Source organism: Rattus norvegicus, chromosome 20 (genome assembly GCF_036323735.1).
Source record: "Rattus norvegicus strain BN/NHsdMcwi chromosome 20, GRCr8, whole genome shotgun sequence".
In the NCBI taxonomy this organism is placed as follows: domain Eukaryota; kingdom Metazoa; phylum Chordata; class Mammalia; order Rodentia; family Muridae; genus Rattus; species Rattus norvegicus.
The window spans coordinates 15,797,100-15,818,091 of NC_086038.1; the positions used below are offsets into that span (position 1 = coordinate 15,797,100).

The 20,992-nt window shown below is 41.0% G+C and overlaps 1 protein-coding gene and 1 long non-coding RNA gene across 2 annotated transcripts in view; both read right to left on the bottom strand.

Moving 5' to 3' along the window:
- Positions 1-20,992, bottom strand: part of Zwint (ZW10 interacting kinetochore protein) — a 451,143-nt gene that overhangs the window by 294,541 nt on the left and 135,610 nt on the right. The window lies entirely within an intron of this gene.
- On the bottom strand, positions 6,729-13,062 carry LOC134483787 (uncharacterized). The gene is made up of 2 exons (XR_010060784.1): positions 12,844-13,062; positions 6,729-7,041 (listed from the first exon to the last, which is right to left on the bottom strand). It is a non-coding gene; the product is annotated as an uncharacterized LOC134483787 (long non-coding RNA).

The following is a 20,992-nucleotide window of genomic DNA, read 5'->3' on the forward strand; positions in this document are numbered from 1 at the left end:
CACGGAGGTGAAACTTCGAGGTTCCATACAGCCCAGTGGTTCTCAACATTCCTAATGTGTTGACCCCTTCATAGAGTTCCTCATGTTGTAATGACCCCTACTGTAAAATTTTTTTTTGGTACCTCGTAACTTTAACTTTGCTACTGTTATGAATCATAGTATAAGTATTTGTGTTTCCCATGGTCTTAGGTAACTCCTTTGAAGGGGTCTCGACCCACAGATTGAGAACCAGTGATTAGAGGGTCTGAGTAAGGAAGCGCAATGCAGTCAGGCTGGGATGGTTCCAGAGAATTTAGAACACCTAGCTTCAATATCTGAGACTCACCACCAGGTATTCGTGAGTGGCATGCTTTTCTTTTATAGGTTTGAGAATTTGCTTAAGTGTTTCCCCCAAGCACACGCGCACGCGTGCGCGCACACACACACACACACACACACACACACACACACAAAATTCGTAGTCCAGATTTTTGTCATGTGTCTTCAAAAGACTCATGTAAAACAACAGGAAGAAGTTCATGCCAGTATAGTTTTGCAGACATGTGAGGTTGACGGACAGCAGGGCGGTGAAAGATGTGCAGTAAGTTTAAGAGAACGAATGTTGTCACAAGGGGTCTCTCAACTATCTTCATGTGGGGGGAGGTATGAGGGACTGGGAGAAGAGGAAAGAAGAGGGGGCGCTGTGAAGAGATTAGTTAGTCTATTAAAAAGGACATCAGGTAAAGGAATCCTGAGTCACTAGTACAAGTTTTCCAGTTTCTATGTTGGCTTCAACCATCGACGGTTGTATACAGAACAGCAAACATGGTCCTCAGTCATAGCACAGGGAGCTCGGCTCTGTGTCTATACTCCTCTCCTCCTCTATGCACAAGGAAATTTCATGTCGCCGCACATCGTGCAAAGTGTATCCCTAAAACATGAGGCTATTCCAGTGTAGCACTAATAATGAATCGTAAACAAAATTAATAGTACTGTGCTCAATAAATAAAACCATCATTCCCCAAACCCAAGCACTTCCCCAGGTCACTGCTGAGAAATCAAACTACATCAACACCGAAAATGTGTTGTGAGGTTGAGCCGAGTGTGTTTAATGGGCTCCTCGAGGTCTCTCGCTATTTTTTTTTAATTTAGAGAATACTTTATTAGTTTTTGTAATCAAACCCACGTAGATAAGACCTTACATATTTAATACAGTGTGTTACCCCTGTACAAATGGAAAAAACTTAAGTTCAACATTTCTAGACCAATATGGCTGTTAATTTCTGTACAGTGCCAACTCAACACAGTAAACGGGGATACTTTCTTCCAAAGTTGACAGCACAGCTAAAGTTTCAAGAAATTCAAATTATATATCTGTATATATATATTTATATTTATATAAAAAGACAAATAATAGCAGTGTGTTATGCATCAACAGCAGCAACAGCTTTTCCAGGTTCTGCAGTCATCTGAACAAAACTGTAGAGACATCCAGCACACTCCATTAAAAAAAAAAAAAGTAAAAAAACAAAACCCGAGAAAACAGCACAGTTCTGTTACTCTTGTGGTACCTGGCACCATTTTTTTTTTTAAATTAGCTTCTCAATCATCATCTGGAAAGAAAACATTCTGAGCAACATCATTAAAAACAGCTCTGATAAAGCACGGTCACTACTACGTATCATAAAGCAGGTACAAGCTATTTTACATCCACAGAGGTATGATACAGTACTGTCCTACATCTATAATACTAGAGGATACAATTTAAAAGGCATTATTTGAGACTTGATTCTACTTTTCCAGCAGAGGGCCCAAAGGATGGTGTGACACAGCTTTGTAAAGAAACATACTCTAGACAGGATTTCCTTTCACTAGTGGCACAGTTCTAAGGATTCATTCTCTCCATGAATGTCAGCTAAAACCGTTATTAAAAAAATGAAATATCCCTAGAACAAAACCGTATAACCACCGGATTCACATGAAGATGACCTAGTGGAGACAAGCTGGACCTCACCTTACCAACAAGCTATCAAATCTGTTATGTTTAAACAGTGAGACCTCCAAGGAAGGAGATGCCAAGTAGTGCTTCAAAGCTTCGGACCACAATCAAACACAGCATCCTTTTCAACAGAAGCAGAAGCTCATCTGAATATGCGCAAGGATGCTGACATCAACATTTAATCATCTCCTCACTCATCCAGGAAGAAGGGGAGATCAGTTACTACTGTACTTTATTGTGTTCAACCAAATCACCATGTTACAAAAATAGCAAGCTGCCATAATAAAAAATAAGGCTCCTCTATCCAGCACCAGATAGCATCATTTTACTTTCAAGCCTAGAAATTGCACACTTGTATATAAACCAACCGAAGATGAGGATTGAGAGTTCATCTTGGTGGATTTTTCCTTTGATGAATATGAAGTGTCCTTCCTTATCTTTTTTGATGACTTTTAATTGAAAATTGATTTTTTTGATATTAGAATGGCTACTCCAGCTTGCTTCTTCTGACCATTTGCTTGGAAAGTTGTTTTCCAGCCTTTCACTCTGAGGTAGTGTCTATCTTTGTCTCTGAGGTGTGTTTCCTGTAGGCAGCAGAATGCAGGGTCCTCATTGCGTATCCAGTTTGTTAATCTATGTCTTTTTATTGGGGAGTTGAGGCCATTGATGTTGAGAGATATTAAGGAATAGTGATTATTGCTTCCTGTTATATTCATATTTGGATGTGAGGTTATGTTTGTGTGCTTTTCTTCTCTTTGTTTTGTTGCCAAGATGATTAGTTTCTTGCTTCTTCTAGGGTATAGCTTGCCTCCTTATGTTGGGCTTTACCATTTATTATCCTTTGTAATGCTGGATTTGTAGAAAGATATTGTGTAAATTTGGTTTTGTCATGGAATATCTTGGTTTCTCCATCTATGTTAATTGAGAGTTTTGCAGGATACAGTAACCTGGGCTGGCATTTGTGTTCTCTTAGGGTCTGTATGACATCTGTCCAGGATCTTCTGGCCTTCATAGTTTCTGGTGAAAAGTCTGGTGTGATTCTGATAGGTCTCCCTTTATATGTTACTTGACCTTTTTCCCTTACTGCTTTTAATATTCTTTCTTTATTTTGTGCGTTTGGTGTTTTGACAATTATGTGACGGGAGGTGTTTCTTTTCTGGTCCAATCTATTTGGAGTTCTGTAGGCTTCTTGTATCCCTATGGGTATCTCTTTTTTTAGGTTAGGGAAGTTTTCTTCTATGATTTTGTTGAAGATATTTACTGGTCCTTTGAGCTGGGAGTCTTCACTCTCTTCTATACCTATTATCCTTAGGTTTGATCTTCTCATTGAGTCCTGGATTTCCTGTATGTTTTGGACCAGTAGCTTTTCCTGCTTTACATTATCTTTGACAGTTGAGTCAATGATTTCTATGGAATCTTCTGCTCCTGAGATTCTCTCTTCCATCTCTTGTATTCTGTTGGTGAAGCTTGTATCTACAGCTCCTTGTCTTTTCTTTTGATTTTCTATGTCCAGGGTTGTTTCCATGTGTTCTTTCTTGATTGCTTCTATTTTCCATTTTTAATTCCTTCAACTGTTTGATTGTGTTTTCCTGGAATTCTTTCAGGGATTTTTGCGATTCCTCTCTGTAGGCTTCTACTTGTTCTCTAAGGGAGTTCTTTATGTCTTTCTTGAAGTCCTCCAGCATCATGATCAAATATGATTTTGAAACTAGATCTTGCTTTTCTGGTGTGTTTGGATATTCCGTGTTTGCTTTGGTGGGAGAATTGGGCTCCGATGATGCCATGTAGTCTTGGTTTCTGTTGCTTGGGTTCCTGCGCTTGCCTCTCGCCATCAGATTATCTCTAGTGTTACTTTGTTCTGCTATTTCTGACCGTGGCTAGACTGTCCTATAAGCCTGTGTGTCAGGAGTGCTGTAGACCTGTTTTCCTGTTTTCTTTCAGCCAGTTATGGGGACAGAGTGTTCTGCTTTCGGGCGTGTAGTTTTTCCTCTCTACAGGTCTTCAGCTGTTCCTGTGGGCCTGTGTCTTGAGTTCACCAGGCAGGTTTCTTGCAGGGGAAAAGTTGGTCCTACCTGTGGTTCCAAGGCTCAAGTTTGCTCGTGGGGTACTGCCTAAGTCCTCTCCGCGGCGGCAGCAACCGGGAAGATCTGCGCCGCTCTTTCCGGGAGCCTCCGTGCACCAGGGTTCCAGATGGCGTTTGGTGTTTTCCTCTGGCGTCTGGATGTGCACAGAGTGCAGTCTCTTCTGGTTTCCCAGGCGTGTCTGCCTCTCTGAAGGTTCAGCTCTCCCTCCCACGGGATTTGGGTGCAGAGAACTGTTTATCCGGTCTGTTTCCTTCAGGTTCCGGAGGTGTCTCAGGCGCAGGGGTCCTGCCGCTCCTGGGCCCTCCCCCACGGGAGCCCAGAGGCCTTATACAGTTGCCTCTTGGGCCAGGGATGTGGGCAGGGGTGGGCAGTGTTGGTGGTCTCCTCCGCTCTGCAGCCTCAGGAGTGCCCACCTGATCAGGCAGTGAGGTCTCTCTCCCAGGGGGTTTGGGAGCAGAGAGCTCACTATTTTTTTCACACTTAAAATAGCAGTTTTGCTCCCCAGACCTTTCTAGCTTTGGAAGCGCCTGGTTTTCATCCTACGGTCTTTTCATCTTTTCAGATCAGACTGTTAAATCTGCTGACGGTTAAACACCTGTGCTGTGTAGCGTGCCGCCGAGTCAATGTGAACATTTCCAGATTGGCCAGGCGTCCTCATTAAAACTAACGAGAGGTTTACAGTTAATTCCCCAAGTGCTAGGATGAATATTGCTCCCTAGCGTTCAATAGCCCTTAATTTTTTTCTCATTTCTTACCTGTTGTGCCAACTGCTAATAATTGGATAATGCCATCTGCTCGGGATACTTACCTGCCCGAGAAAGAAAAGGCATAGCTTCTCACACAGGGCCTCTCATCTCAGTTAAATCCCCTGGATGGGGTGTATACAGTATTTAGCATTCTTCTTAAAAAATCTCTATTCCAACCACTAAATTCCCTTAGTCTTTAAAGTTCTTACATCTAAAAGCCACCAACCAAAGAGCATACACGGGCTCGTCCGTGGCCCCCAGCACATATGTAGCATAAGGCTGCCTTGTCTGGCTTTAGTGAGAGAGGATGTGCCTACCCTGGAGAGACTTGATGCCCCAGGGCAGGGATGGGGGATGCTGGGGGGGCAGGGGAGGTGAGGTGGGGATAGATGGGGGAGCACCCTCCCCCCTAAGACAAAGCGAGATGAGGAACTCTACGAGAGGGGACTATGAAGGGAGGCAACATTTTGAATGTAAATAAGTAAAATAATAATTTAAAAAGTTTTGAGAGGAAGATGGGATGTACGTGGAGGAGGAGGCACAGAAAGGCTCTCAAGAGGGCAGACTAAAGTGGAAGGCAGTCTCAAGGGCAGCAGTCCACTTGTATTTTGATACAGCTTTTGTTTTGTGGTCAGCCTGACGTCTTCATCTTTCATAGCAGGAAGAGTCATGCCCAGGAAACTATAATCTCAAGACGCCTACCTCAGCTCTACTGTTTCTTTAGAGCTCAGGTGGAGGCCAGGTACAGGGATTTTGTTTGTACTCTGCTCTGCTGTCCCAAACAGCAGAGTGAGTTTAAAACTGAATACATTCCAACCGCGATCTCTCAACAGCACTTGGAGGATTGGAGATTATGTGGGACAACAAACCCCTGAAGGCCTCAGAGATCCAGGAACCTCAGGGAGGATAAAGTCTTCAGACAGACTGCAGAGGAGACCCGAGGGTTCTGAGCAGAGCTGGGAGGCCTCTCATCCAATCCTGGGTGACAGCTAGAGGGTTAGCAGGAAGCCTGTGGGTCTGTTGCTGAAAGGCAAAAAGAGTTTAGCAGGATTGGAAGACTACAGCCAACGTTTCTGGAGAACAAAGTGACTTCAGAGCCTCAAGATTCCAGAACTGAAGACGTCAATGGTGCCCGTGGGTGAATACTGAGATTTTAATATCCCTAGAGATATAAGAAGAAACTCGGGATTGTTGGCTGTTTTTCTGTCTGCGTCCTCACTGTGTGTTATTGGCAAGTACTTTGCAATTCGTCATGAAAGCACATGACATGTGAGTGCTGGTTCGTGACTTAATTTTTGTAAAGTATTAGATACATGGTATCCTGTTCCCTAAATTAAGGAAACAATTTGGGATATTATTAATGACTCCAGGGGTCAAAAATAAATAAATAAAAATGCCACCTGGGAAATGTTGACCAAGAATGTGGAAGTCAGAAATTATAGAATGGCATTTCTCATGATCACAGACTAAAAGCCCCATCCAATATGAAGCCCAATAAAGAGATCCCACTGACTTGCAGTGAATCCCCATGGGCAGCTGTCCCTTACCCAGGATATTTAGCATCACAAAACTTATTTCTGTGACCCGATGTGCGTAGTTAAATAATTTGATAGATTTCAAATATACCTTGGGGAAAAAAATAAAATTAATGAGTTAGGGATGCTAGTATGGTATTAATATGATAAAATTACCTATAAAGATTATAATATTTTATCATGCCTCTTTAAAATGATGAAAAGTCTTTCAGAGTATTCCAGTCATCATTCTAAAGAAAGATCCACAAAAAAAAAAAAATTATAAGATTTACTTACCATCTCATAACAGTAAGTCTAACCATGCCGCCTTTTAATTCAGCACGTAGACTACAAGTATATGACTTAAATAAATATTTGAAAGACTAAAGAGAGGTATCGTCTGTGGTTACGTACTAAAAGATTTAATTTCAGTATGGATAAGATGCGAGATTTATTTTCAATCTGGATAATGTGCTTTGAATTATCTTTAGGTTTTAAGCAATTCAACTAAAAGCCCACAGCGTGTGAGCGTGTATATTGGCAAATGTAAAGTTTGTTTCTAAAGCTTTTAGGAAAGGTACAGAGTGAACAGTGTCACAGGGAATTAAAGAGAATAAAGTGATACTCGTGAGCTCAGATGAGCAGACGCCATGCTCAATTTAGGATGCATTGCGATTGATCAGTAGATGACTGACGTAGAACAGTGGGAAAAATCAAACCTGTGAAATGAAATAGATAGTTCATCGTTAGACCACATTATTTGATTTTTTTTTTTTTGCTACGCTGGCAGTGTTGCGGTGAAAACTAATGTCTTTCTGAATTAATTCTGCTGAATTAAACATATAGGAATGTGTCGAACACTAATTTCCGTATTCATTAGCCATGAGGGAAGTGTGAAACAACACATTGTTAACACACGGGAATGACAAAAGCGAGGACATTGCAAAGCCTTAGCTTAACCACAGCTTGACAGTCCCCAAGCCTTTAGTCTCAGGACCTTAAGAGAGAAAGCATTTATTTATTACTACTGATGTCATGGTAAATCTCCAACCCCAGTAAGCCTATGCAAAGAACACACAACCCAGCTCTCATATTTATAAATTGCACGCTTAGGGTGGGCAGATAGACCACTACACTACTCTATTCCTCAGCCAAGAAACTGCTTGCAACTTATGGTTCCTCCAGGCCCTGTGCTTCTACTCTGTCTTCCTTCCACCTCTTCCTTTCTCTCCTCCTTCTCCTCATCTCCTCCTCCTCCTTCCTCTCTCACCCTCTCTAAAACTCCCAGCCCCACCTTTTCCTTCCACTGCCCAAGCACAGGCTCTAGCCTTTTTTGACCAATTAAAATCACCAGAGTAGGTGATTACGTCTCATCGGGGCAGTCCCTCTTGAGGAAGAAGAATAGATAGCACCAGGACAGTCCACAAAATATCAATGTATTTATTTTTTACTTTGAGAGAATTTCTTTTTTATATAATGAAGATTTTTGAGCATTCTGGATTTTTTCAGGGTTTACATCCTTGGTCACTTAGATTGATGACTTTGACTTGAGTGAAGCAGAAAAACCTCAGCTTTAGGAGGTGAAAAAGTAATTATTTACTTCATGGCAGCCAAAGGGGGGGTGGGCAGACGGAGGGGGTGGGAAGAGCACAGGAACCAGATCTACCTCAGAGGCCCCAGCTCCTAAATTTCCAGGACCGAGGCTTTAACAGAAGCTGCTGGGAGAACCAAACTATTATCTATCCCAGTTGTTGGCAAGTGGCTGCAGATAGAAACTGTATCGATTTGTATCAAGCCAAAGGTGAGTAAAAGTACATTCTGTTACACGATTCCACTCTGCTAGAGTCCACGTGATGCTCACAATACTACCACGCAGTAGGAATAGGACTGCTCCCTACCTATATCCATAATAATTCTAGCAGAACTTCACCAATGCCTGTTTGTAAGAAAATGAACGAATACCTTATTCCCACTGTGAATTGCTCTACACAGTGGGAGCACACGGACTCAGCAACATCATGGAAGGACGGATAAGGGTGATTTGCCAAATGAATGGAGGACATTCATGCTATAAAATCCATATAGTATCCATCTATGTGGACCTCAGCATGGCCAGGGGTCTTCTGTGGCTCCATACTGTGGTATCACCAAAGAGCTATGTAAAATCTATTTTATGTGTGTTCTCTAAACACAGTGTGTTTCTGGCTTTCTGCAACCCTGGATTCCGATTTTGTCTCACCTGCCGTTGCTACATTGCGCTGATTTGGGGTTGGTACCTTTTTCTGTCTATTTCTGTGTGAGATTTTCACCTTTCTTGGTGGTATTATCTCTAAATTATTTACCATGATCAAAGGCAGTTTAGATAGTTTTTTGTAATGAAATTAATTAGTGTTGATGTGTCAAGATGTGTTAATTACTATTTGCTTTAAAACAGCTTATTTGGGTCACTTTTATATTATGGTACTGTTTGTGAAAGCACAGGGACTTGTGTTCAGATCATGGGAAGCCTGACACCGTTTTCTGTCCTCTCCAGACACTAGACATCCACAGGGCACACCTACATGCCTGTAGGCACTCATACATATACATAAAAAAGGGGGGCAGTCTTTTAACTTAGTTATTTTTAGTTTTGGTGCTAGGAGTCTAACTCAAGTTTAACTCAGGGCCTCGTGCATGCTAAGCAGCACCCTAATGCTGAAATGTATCCCCAATCTTTAAAGCAAAGGCAGAAAGAACATTACAATCCAAACAGCTTCATGGAGATGAGAGATGAAATCGCGCGTATTGCGGAAGCTCACAAGAGAGGAAAGTGCGGGGAAATGAAAATACACTTGAGGAACAACAGCTAAAATGATTCAAAGCAATTGATGACATGTATAAGTTCAGGGCAGAAGAGGCCCAAGATGCTACAGCAATAACACAGGATGGAAATGCCCCTGAAGAGGAGGTGTGACTTAAAGGGGATTCAAGGTAGGCACGGAAGAAGGGATCTCATGAAGGGAACAGCAACATCGTGAGTTCCGTGGCAAATGACACACGTAACATAAAACTGTCTGCTCAGAAATAAACGAGCATCAATCAGGAGGCTGAAATAAAGATTTCAGAAGCACCCAAACTAAATTCATCCGCAGTGAACTTCTGCTGTAAGGAACTTTAAATCAGTCTCTCAGGAGGGATCTAAAGACAGAACGACACAGAGAGAACATAGGAGGCCAAGAGACTCTGAGGCTACCTAAGAACAGAAGGCAGTTTTTATATTCAAATTGTTTCAAAGATCATATGCATGCCTATTCATGCATTTCTGGGCTCTGGTGTATGTATAATACGACCTCTAATGTCAGTAGCATAGAGCTCAGAAAGAGAAACATTGAAATACATTCTTACTTTTTCGAATGCCTTTACTGAAACACAATGACATCTGCAAGCAAAGAGTTAGAGGTTAATGACATTGCACATAAACCCTTATCTACCCTGGCTGCTGCAGCATGAATAGCATCAACCTGACTTATACACAACAGACTTCCATGTCTGAGTTCTGGAGATGCGAAAAGTCAGGAACAAGAGCCCATCCATAACTGTAGGGAAAGCTTGGCTCTTTCTTTAAATGGACTCCACTTAGTGCTTTACTCTCATTGTGGAAACGCTGAGGGGGATGACTGCTGTGTGGATCTGAGGAATTAAAGCCCCATTCACGGGGGTTTATGAAAGGAACTTTGATTATGTCCTATGGCTTCATGTGGAATGTTTATGTTTTGGGGCTATAGAAATTAAATATAAAAAAGGATGAAGACTTATTCATACTAAATAGTACCATTAAAGATGGAATTAATGTTTCACTCACAAGTGTCCTGGTTATGCTATTTTATACATTCCAAATACTTCCTTTCTAGGTCTGCCCTCACACTCTGGAACCATCACCCAGTCCTCATTATCAAACACTTGGTTAGGGGTTATTGATGGCAAGCTATCATCCCAGACTATGAAAGACTTTACGTTACAGGTGGGTGTGTTCATGGACGAGGACAGCAATGGGAAGTTAAAACTCACGAAGGTTTTGTGTGACGAGCTTTATATTAATGAGGTCTAACTCCAGAGATCGATTCTCATATTTAAGAACCCCTTTTCACCTTCCCCTCCTTCATCTTTCTCACCCTTTCTTCATCAGGAAGTTAGAAGGAAACAAATTTATATTCAACGTATTTGTGCATAGATATGTGGGCTCTACGGGACTAGAGGAAGGATGAGGCTGAAGCTGTTGATTGGTGGACGGCAACAAGGGTTGGGTTAGAGGTTCCTTCTCTGTATCTGGCCTGTCATCGTGCCCTGTTACAACATCATATTCTTCACAGGGTAATGGTTTGAGCTTCTTCGGTGGAAGGCCATTCCTCAAATTAACCAGTGTCTTTCATTGAGTAGGTTCTGGAGAAATCATTTGAGACACATGCTGGTGGTTTGTATGTTCAAGCCTTAATCAATCTAATAACATTGGTTCACCCTGCCTTTCAATGTTGGTGTACATTAAAGGTTTCTTTCTGATTTCCATTCAGCTAAATAGAGGTAATTTACATGAATGGAAATAGACTTCGGATACAAGCCATCTGGGTTCAGAGGCAATAAATCATTCAGTTTTATGCCTTAACAATGCGACACTTTCTCTCTTTGATAATCCAGTGGCCACCACTGCCCCCCGGCAACTATATTCAAAACTGGATGATCTCATGACTCTCAGCCAGTCTTATTCCCAAAATTGTTTCCATAAGGAGGGTTGTGAATATTTCATTCAACACTTTGATTTGTTCCTGTTCCTTGTAGCCAGCTGTGTGGATCTAGAGGGAATAGGAACATCCCACTGTAGATGCATCGGACTCTCGCTGTGAGCCCCAGTCCAAAGGCAGTTCTCGTTCTTTGAGCACAGGAATCAGTGATGTGTTTAGGAATAAGACAAAGTATTAAAATATTCATGGTGAATTTATATACCCACAGACATATGAGATCTTCCTATTCACATTCCCTCACTTAAGTTTCATGATTCATGGGCTAACCTAACTATAATGTTTTGGTAGAGTCTGATAAAAACTTAGATTATTACTGAACCAATCTTCCTGGGAACTTTTAGAAAGAAGAAGAAGAAGAAGAAGAAGAAGAAGAAGAAGAAGAAGAAGAAGAAGAAGAAGAAGAAGAAGAAGAAGAAGAAGAAGAAGGGGAGGAGGGGGAGAAGGAGGAGGGGGAGGAGGGGGAGGGGGAGGGGGAGGGGAAGGAGAAGGAGAAGGAGAAGGAGAAGGAGAAGGAGAAGGAGAAGGAGAAGAAGAAGAAGAAGAAGAAGAAGAAGAAGAAGAAGAAGAAGAAGAAGAAGAAGAAGAAGAAGAAGAAGAAGAAGAAGAAGAAGAAGAAGAAGAAGAGGAGGAGGAGGAGGAGGAGAAGGAGAAGGAGGAGGAGGAGGAGGAAGAGGAGGAGGAGGAGGAGGAATCACACTTTGGAAAGGAGTAATTTTAATGGGACACTTGGGGAATAGGAGATTCCTTCCTTAGTTAGACCACACAAGTCCCTTGTGGCTTAGAACAGCCGATGCATTTCCCTGTCGGAATTTAATTACCACAGCTATCTACCACTCTAAGAGGTGCTTAGCAGCTCTCCCACTGGAACAGAATCACGTGGCTGCACGATTGAGGAAGTTATGCAACAGTAAGCAGTACCCTGAGACACTGCTTTCGTCATGACTGAAACTGTCTGGGTGCTCAATGATATCACAAAACTCATTTGCTACTCATAGGTCCTCAGGCAGGTATCAGTTTTATGAGCGGGGCCCAAGCCATTCTGCGCATACTCCTGTTCATTGCAAATGATCCCGTTATCAGCTGGAGCTCTATGCATATTTTCAATATCTGGTCTAGATATTTAAAAATAAATTCTTTAATGGGGATGAGGGGTGGTGCTAAAGTGTTTGTTATGCAAGCATGAAGAGCTGAGTTTCACCCCTAGAAACCATACAAAAGAAAGTCAGATGTATGTGCAGCACGCCATGCTAAGGAGGTAGAGAAAGGCAAATCCACTGGTGTCTGCTGGCTAGCCTAGTTACCGGTCAGGCCAGTGATAAAGCAGCCCCAAAACAACAACAGGCAAGGAAAGCCTGAGGAACAACACCTAAGATCATCCTATGGCCTCCACATCTGTATCCGCACATGTACACACACAGACTCACACAGAAGTGGAAGAAAGTGGTTTTCATATTAATTCCATAACTTTAGTTTCCCACTGTGTTATTTGGTTTTAAATACTTAGCAACTCTAAAGGAATAACTTAGAACTGTGGCTCTGCTGTTTATACTGTGCAAATTATTTTATGTCTGAATTAAAATTGGGTCATTAGGAAAGCTTTTCTACAGTTTGTACTCTACACAGCATAGTTCACTCTTCGAATGTTGAAATGCAAAGGCTTCAATTAAGTCATTGGCCAAAATGATTTAGTCTCCATGTATACTTGATGTTTACACACAAGGACAGTCATGAGCAAGGTAGACTTACCTGGCATCTCAGTACCTCTCAACTTGACACTTCTGTTAATTAAAAGACTCTGTTTTGACACCCACTCCCGGAGTTATTTTCATTAGCCTTTGGCTACTTTAATTAACATCCATAAAAGTCACAAGTTTCGTTGAAGAAGAACCAGTAATATATTGGGATTTGGTGTATCCGTGTATGCCATGCGTGTAGCATGTTTGTGATTAAAGCTGAATGCTTAGAAGCCCTGGGTCAGCTTTATGACATAAACAATAGGCCAGCAAAAGGTTCTACACAAGGAAGATTATTGCCAGTGTGGGCTTGTTTAGGCTGGTCCACACAAGGAAATCTTATAAAGGGACAGACTTTTAATGATTTTCTTTAAGGTTTCTAGAAATAGGACTTCCAACTTGTACCATCCAACTAGATCTGTACATGGTGACATTTACATGAACTCTAAGAGTCTGTGCATCTGTTTGTATGGCCCACAATAACCCCCTCTCTCTGTCTCTGTCTCTCTCTTTCTCCCTCTGTCTCTGTCTCTGTCTCTCTGTGTGTGTGTGTGTGTGTGTGTGTGTCTGTCTGTCTGTCTGTCTGTCTGTCCCCTACTAGAAAATAAGACTCTTGACTGTAGACTTGGGAATTTTGACAGAGCTATGAAATAATGTGGATAGACAGCAAATAATACAACCGAATTGTCTAATTGTCTAATTTGTGTCTCTTAAATTACTTATTTTTTCAGTAATAAATATATATTAAAGTACTGACGAGAACTAAGGCTCAACATGTTCACTCCATGAATTTTTCAGAAATCCTGATGCTTACTTCTTAGATATTTAAAAACAAAAAACATATTTTTGTTAGAAGTTACAGGTATAAGATTTAGAAAATTAATACTGAACAGATAGGTTCAAATGGTCTTCATGCCCAAAGCTTACTAGAAAAAAAAATGTTCCTAACAGATTTAATAACCCTTGTCAAAAAGATGGTAAATGGTTCTTAAATAAGCAACATTTCAAGGCCACATGAAAACTGAAGTGCACTTGTACATGTGATTACTTGACTTCCTAGTGAACAGCAACTACCAACAGATTGATTAGCTGGTACTTTATTTAAAAGTTTTGAAAGGATATATCTAAGTTAGAATTCCTATTTTTATTGAAAAGACATTCTTCTCTCATAAAGTACCTGCCAACTATGTCTCCCCTCCCTCCACAACTCCCAACCCTGACACTTCCTGTCTCCCCTAGATCCACTTCCTTCTGTTTCCTTTGAGGGAAGAACAGGCTTCTAAGAGACAACTATTAAACATGACAAAACAAGATAAAAATAAGACAAAGCAAAAGGCATCAAACTTAGGCTGGGTAAGTCAACCCAGTAGAAGGAAAAGAATCCCAAGGGCAGGCAAAGGAGGCAGAGACACACCCAGTCTCACTGTTAAGAACCCCACAATACAATAGCCTTAACGTATGCAAATAGGATCTGAAACAAAGCCATACAGGCCCAGCACTTGCTGTTTCAGTTTCTGTGAGCTCATATGAGCCCTGCTTAGTTGGTTCAGTAGGACAAATTCTCCTGGTGTCCTCCATCCTCTCTGGCTTCTAAAATCTTTCCTCACCCGTTCCCACAAGCTCAAGGAAGAACTCCCTGGAAACCTCCAATTTAGACTCCTTCTCAGTTCATTATGTCTGGCTATGGGTCTCTATATCCACTCCTATCTGCTGCCAGAGGAAGTCTCTCTGATGACAGTGCCCTGTGATGGCAATACATATAAATAGAGCAGAATATCATTTGGAACCATTTCATGGATTGGTTGATTGATTGGTTGATTGATTGATTTCTGACCATTTGTGTTTGATTCTACCCTAGGTCTCTGCTCAATCCAGATGTTTCTGGACATCCAGTCAATGTGGGACATGGGCTCCCTCTTGTGTTATGGGCCCACAAACTTGGTGCCGCCAATGTCCCAGCACATCTTGCAGGCATGATTGATTGTAGGTCAAAAGTTTTGTGTCTGGGTTGGTGTCCAGGTTTGCCTTTCTGTGTAGCAGGCAGGGTACCTTCCTGCACTAAAAGGGCTAGAACATGGGAGTGGTGGTCCATGAACCCAATAACTCAACCTCTCTGCTCCATGATCTGTGTGGTTGTTGTCCTCAGCAAAGGAACCCAGCTTCCTCCCATCCTAGCATCAGGCTGGGTTGTTGAGGGATCTCCATGGGAACCTCTGGGCCAACAACTCTACTGAATGCAACCCTGGTCCACTACTGGAACCCTTGCCTGGCTACAAAAAATGGTTCAGACTCGGTATCTTCCATTTCTAGACTTCACTAGGGTCGCCCTCATACATTCCTGGGAATTTCCACTTTACTAGGTTTTCCCTCCACCCCACAATGTTCTTGAATCCCAGCTGCCTCTCCCTCCAACCCTTCCTTCCACCCATCATTCTCATTCTCATCTCCAGGCACTCCCCAATCTACCCACAAAGTCTATCCTATATTGCCTTTTCATGGAGCTCCATACACCTCCTTCTCTAGAACCCTCCTCTTTACCTAATGTCTCTAGGTCTATGGATTGCAGTTTGATTATCCCTTCTTTAATAGCTGATGCCCACTTGTAAGTGAATGCAAGCTATATTTGCATTTCTGGGTCTGTTTCCTCACTCAGCATTATTTATTTAGTTACATACATTTGCTTGTGATTTCATGATGCCATTGTTTTTAGTCAATGGATAATACTTCATTGTGTAAATATACCACATTTTCATTATCCCTTCTTCTATTGAGGGACATCTAAGTTGTTTGCAGTATATGCCTATTATTAAAATAGACCTGCTATGAACATAGTTGAACAAGTGTCCTTATGCCCAAGGTTTATGCCCAAGACTGGTATAGTTGGATCTTCAGGTACATCAATTCCTAATTATCTGAGGAAATGCTATATTGATTTCCTTAGTGGCTGCCTAACTTTGCACTGCCACCAAGAATGAAAGAGTGTTCCCCTTGCTTCATGTCCTTGCCAGTATGAGCTGTTACTTGTATTATTGATCTTAGCCATTCTGAACTGTGTAAGGTGGACTCTCAGTTGTTCTGATTTATATTTCCCTGACGGGTAAGGATGTTGAACATTTCTCTAAGTATTTCTCAGCCTTTTGAGATTCCAGCATTGAGAATTCTGTTTGGATCTGTACTACATTCTTAATTGGATTTTTTTTTTACTTTTGATAACTAGTTTCTTGAGTTCTTTATATATTTTGGATATTAGTCCGCTATCAGAAAAAGTTGGTAAAAAACAAATTCCCATTCCATAGGCTACTGTTTTTTCTGACAGATGGTTTCTTTTCTCTTATAGAAACTTCTCAGTTTGCTGAGGTCCCATTTATTAACTTTTGATTTTAGTGTTTATGCTATTGGTGTTCTGTTTATAAAACTGTCCCCTATATTCAAGGCTATTCCCCAGTTTCTCTTTTTTCAGATTCAATGTGTCTGACTTTGTGTTGAAGCTTTTAATCCACTTGGACTTAAGTTTTACACATGGTGGTAAATACAGATCTGTTTGCATTCTTATACATAAAGACATCCGGTTTGACCATCACCATTTGTTGAAGATGTTGTCTTTTTTTCCCCATGTGAAATTCTGGCTTCTTTGTACAAAATCAGATGTTCATGTATTTATGTCTGGGTGTTCACTTTATCAAATACATTTTGCTACCTGCGTTAATTTCTGAATAATCAAAACATCATTTGCTTTATTCTGTGTGCTCTGGAATTCTTTAATGGCAGAATGACCTATTGGTGAGGTTCGTTCAAGTCTTAAAAAAATGATACCTGGATCTGATATTTTGTGCAAGCATGAAAACTGAATGTTTGCCTTTCGTCCATCCATGATAGTGGATATTAATAATACAAATTGTGCGGTATATTTATAAGTTGATATACTGTAAAAGCATGCCATTTATATTCAAGTATAGTGAGATTCAGTTCCTTTTAAAAAGAAGGTTATATGTTTGTTAATGTCCATGTTTTGGATAATTTGTTTTATCGATTAAAAAATATCCATGCCCTAGTACTCTATAAGAAACTAATTCATTACTCTGTTTACATCTTGAAACTATCTGATATGTGAGGTCTGTGAAATATGTTTTTTTACTGTAGAATTTCAGGATTTCAAATCAGGCCAGATTCTCACTGTAGCATAACTAATTATTATAGACTGGACAATGCAACCTAGAGTCTAGATGAATTCACTTATTGGCTTTAAATGATCTTGAAGCTGATTTCTTGGTATTTTCATCATACATTTATATGATACAACATTTACCAAAGAGCATAGACTTTTAAACTTTAAATTTTCAAGTTTGGATAGTTCCTCATTTTTTTCCTGCTTCTTCCTGATCCTTCGGTAAAAACATTACAACATCGAAGCAGACAACAGACAACTGATGTTGTTGTAAAATTATAAAAAATAAAACAGTCTTTTTACCTGCTGTAGGTCTGGCACCACAGTGCCCCAAGACATCTGCTAGATATCTTAATCTCAGTCAGCAAAGCCTCTCACCCGCTTTGCTCCATCCCATATCACACTACCAAAGGCCTCTCTTTGAGCCTGACAACAATCTCTCTATCCATCCAGTTCCCAAGGCAGGCTGTCACTATGGCAGAAATGTACATCCTAATTCCATGACGAATCAGTGTTCCAGCCACCACATCCTCTCTTAAACTTAAATCACCACGTGAAAGGACACACAACACAATAATCTCTGATCCAATTGATACGATATAATTGCCCACCTAAACATACAAAGCCTTGTACACATCCTTCCCTTAAGAATATTCATAAAAACCTGTAAATACACAGAGTGGAATCTTTTTTTTTTTATTAACTTGAGTATTTCTTATATACATTTCAAGTGTTATTCCCTTTCCCGGTATCCGGGCAAATATCCCCCCCCCCTCCCCTTCCTTATGGGTGTTCCCCTCCCAACCCTCCCCCCATTGCCGCCCTCCCCCCACCAGTCTAGTTCACTGGGGGTTCAGTCTTAGCAGGACCCAGGGCTTCCCCTTCCACTGGTGCTCTTACTAGGATATTCATTGCTACCTATGAGGTCAGAGTCCAGGGTTAGTCCATGTATAGTCTTTAGGTAGTGGCTTAGTCCCTGGAAGCTCTGGTTGCTTGGCATTGTTGTACATATGGGGTCTCGAGCCCCTTCAAGCTCTTCTAGTTCTTTCTCTGATTCCTTCAACGGGGGTTCTATTCTCAGTTCAGTGGTTTGCTGCTGGCATTCGCCTCTGTATTTGCTGTATTTTGGCTGGGTCTCTCAGGAGCGATCTACATCCGGCTCCTGTCAGTCTGCACTTCTTTGCTTCATCCATCTTGTCTAATTGGGTGGCTGTATATGTATGGGCCACATGTGGGGCAGGCTCTGAATGGGTGTTCCTTCAGTCTCTGTTTTAATCTTTGCCTCTCTCTTCCCTGCCAAGGGTATTCTTGTTCCCCTTTTAAAGAAGGAGTGAAGCATTCACATTTTGATCATCCGTCTTGAGTTTCATTTGTTCTAGGCATCTAGGGTAATTCAAGCATTTGGGCTAATAGCCACTTATCAATGAGTGCATACCATGTTTGTCTTTCTGTGATTGGGTTAGCTCACTCAGGATGATGTTTTCCAGTTCCAACCATTTGCCTACGAATTTCATAAAGTCGTTGTTTTTGATAGCTGAGTAATATTCCATTGTGTAGATGTACCACATTTTCTGTATCCATTCCTCTGTTGAAGGGCATCTGGGTTCTTTCCATTTTCTGGCTATTATAAATAAGGCTGCAATGAACATAGTGGAGCATGTGTCTTTTTTGTGTGTTGGGGCATCTTTTGGGTATATGCCCAAGAGAGGTATAGCTGGATCCTCAGGCAGTCCAATGTCCAATTTTCTGAGGATCCTCCAGACTGATTTCCAGAATGGTTGTACCAGTCTGCATTCCCACCAACAAAGGAGGAGTGTTCCTCTTTCTCCACATCCTCGCCAGCATCTGCTGTCACCTGAGTTTTTGATCTTAGCCATTCTCACTGGTGTGAGGTGAAATCTCAGGGTTGTTTTGATTTGCATTTCCCTTATGACTAAAGATGTTGAACATTTCTTTAGGTGTTTCTCAGCCATTCGGCATTCCTCAGCTGTGAATTCTTTGTTTAGCACTGAACCCCATTTTTTAATAGGGTTATTTGTTTCCCTGCGGTCTAACTTCTTGAGTTCTTTGTATATTTTGGATATAAGGCCTCTATCTGTTATAGGATTGGTAAAGATCTTTTCCCAATCTGTTGGTTGCCGTTTTGTCCTAACCACAGTGTCCTTTGCCTTACAGAAGCTTTGCAGTTTTATGAAATCCCATTTGTCGATTCTTGATCTTAGAGCGTAAGCCATTGGTGTTTTGTTTAGGAAATTTTTTCCAGTGCCCATGTGTTCCAGATGCTTCCCTAGTTTTTCTTCTATTAGTTTGAGTGTGTCTGGTTTGATGTGGAGGTCCTTGATCCACTTGGACTTAAGCTTTGTACAGGGTGATAAGCATGGATCGATCTGCATTCTTCTACATGTTGCCCTCCAGTTGAACCAGCACCATTTGCTGAAAATGCTATCTTTTTTCCATTGGATGGTTTTGGCTCCTTTGTCAAAAATCAAGTGACCATAGGTGTGTGGGTTCATTTCTGGGTCTTCAATTCTATTCCATTGGTCTATCTGTCTGTCTCTGTACCAATACCATGCAGTTTTTATCACTATTGCTCTGTAATACTGCTTGAGTTCAGGGATAGTGATTCCCCCTGAAGTCCTTTTATTGTTGAGGATAGCTTTAGCTATCCTGGGTTTTTTTTTTATTCCAGATGAATTTGCAAATTGTTCTGTCTAACTCTTTGAAGAATTGGATTGGTATTTTGATGGGGATTGCATTGAATCTGTAGATCGCTTTTGGTAAAAGGACCATTTTTACTATATTAATCCTGCCAATCCATGAGCATGGGAGATCTTTCCATCTTCTGAGGTCTTCTTCAATTTCCTTCTTCAGTGTCTTGAAGTTCTTATTGTACAGATCTTTTACTTGCTTTGTTAAAGTCACTTCGAGGTACTTTATATTATTTGGGTCTATTATGAAGGGTGTCGTTTCCCTAATTTCTTTCTCGGCTTGTTTCTCTTTTGTATAGAGGAAGGCAACTGATTTATTTGAGTTAATTTTATACCCAGCCACTTTGCTGAAGTTGTTTATCAGCTTTAGTAGTTCTCTGGTGGAACTTTTGGGATCACTTAAATATACTATCATGTCATCTGCAAATAGTGATATTTTGACTTCTTCTTTTCCGATCTGTATCCCCTTGATCTCCTTTTGTTGTCTGATTGCTCTGGCTAGAACTTCAAGAACTATATTGAATAAGTAGGGAGAGAGTGGGCAGCCTTGTCTAGTCCCTGATTTTAGTGGGATTGCTTCAAGTTTCTCTCCATTTAGTTTAATGTTAGCAACTGGTTTGCTGTATATGGCTTTTACTATGTTCAGGTATGGGCCTTGAATTCCTATTCTTTCCAGGACTTTTATCATGAAGGGGTGTTGAATTTTGTCAAATGCTTTCTCAGCGTCTAATGAAATGATCATGTGGTTTTCTTCTTTCAGTTTGTTTATATAATGGATCACGTTGATGGTTTTCCGTATATTAAACCATCCCTGCATGCCTGGGATGAAGCCTACTTGGTCATGGTGGATGATTGTTTTGATGTGCTCTTGGATTCGGTTTGCCAGAATTTTGTTGAGTATTTTTGCGTCGATATTCATAAGGGAAATTGGTCTGAAGTTCTCTTTCTTTGTTGTGTCTTTGTGTGGTTTAGGTATAAGAGTAATTGTGGCTTCGTAGAAGGTATTCGGTAGTGATCCATCTGTTTCAATTTTGTGGAATAGTTTGGATAGTATTGGTATGAGGTCTTCTATGAAGGTCTGATCGAATTCTGCACTGAATCCATCTGGACCTGGGCTCTTTTTGGTTGGGGGACCTTTAATGACTGCTTCTATTTCCTCAGGAGTTATGGGGTTGTTTAACTGGTTTATCTGTTCCTGATTTAACTTTGGTACCTGGTATCTGTCTAGGAAATTGTCCATTTCCTGAAGATTTTCAAGTTTTGTTGAATATAGGTTTTTATAGTAAGAT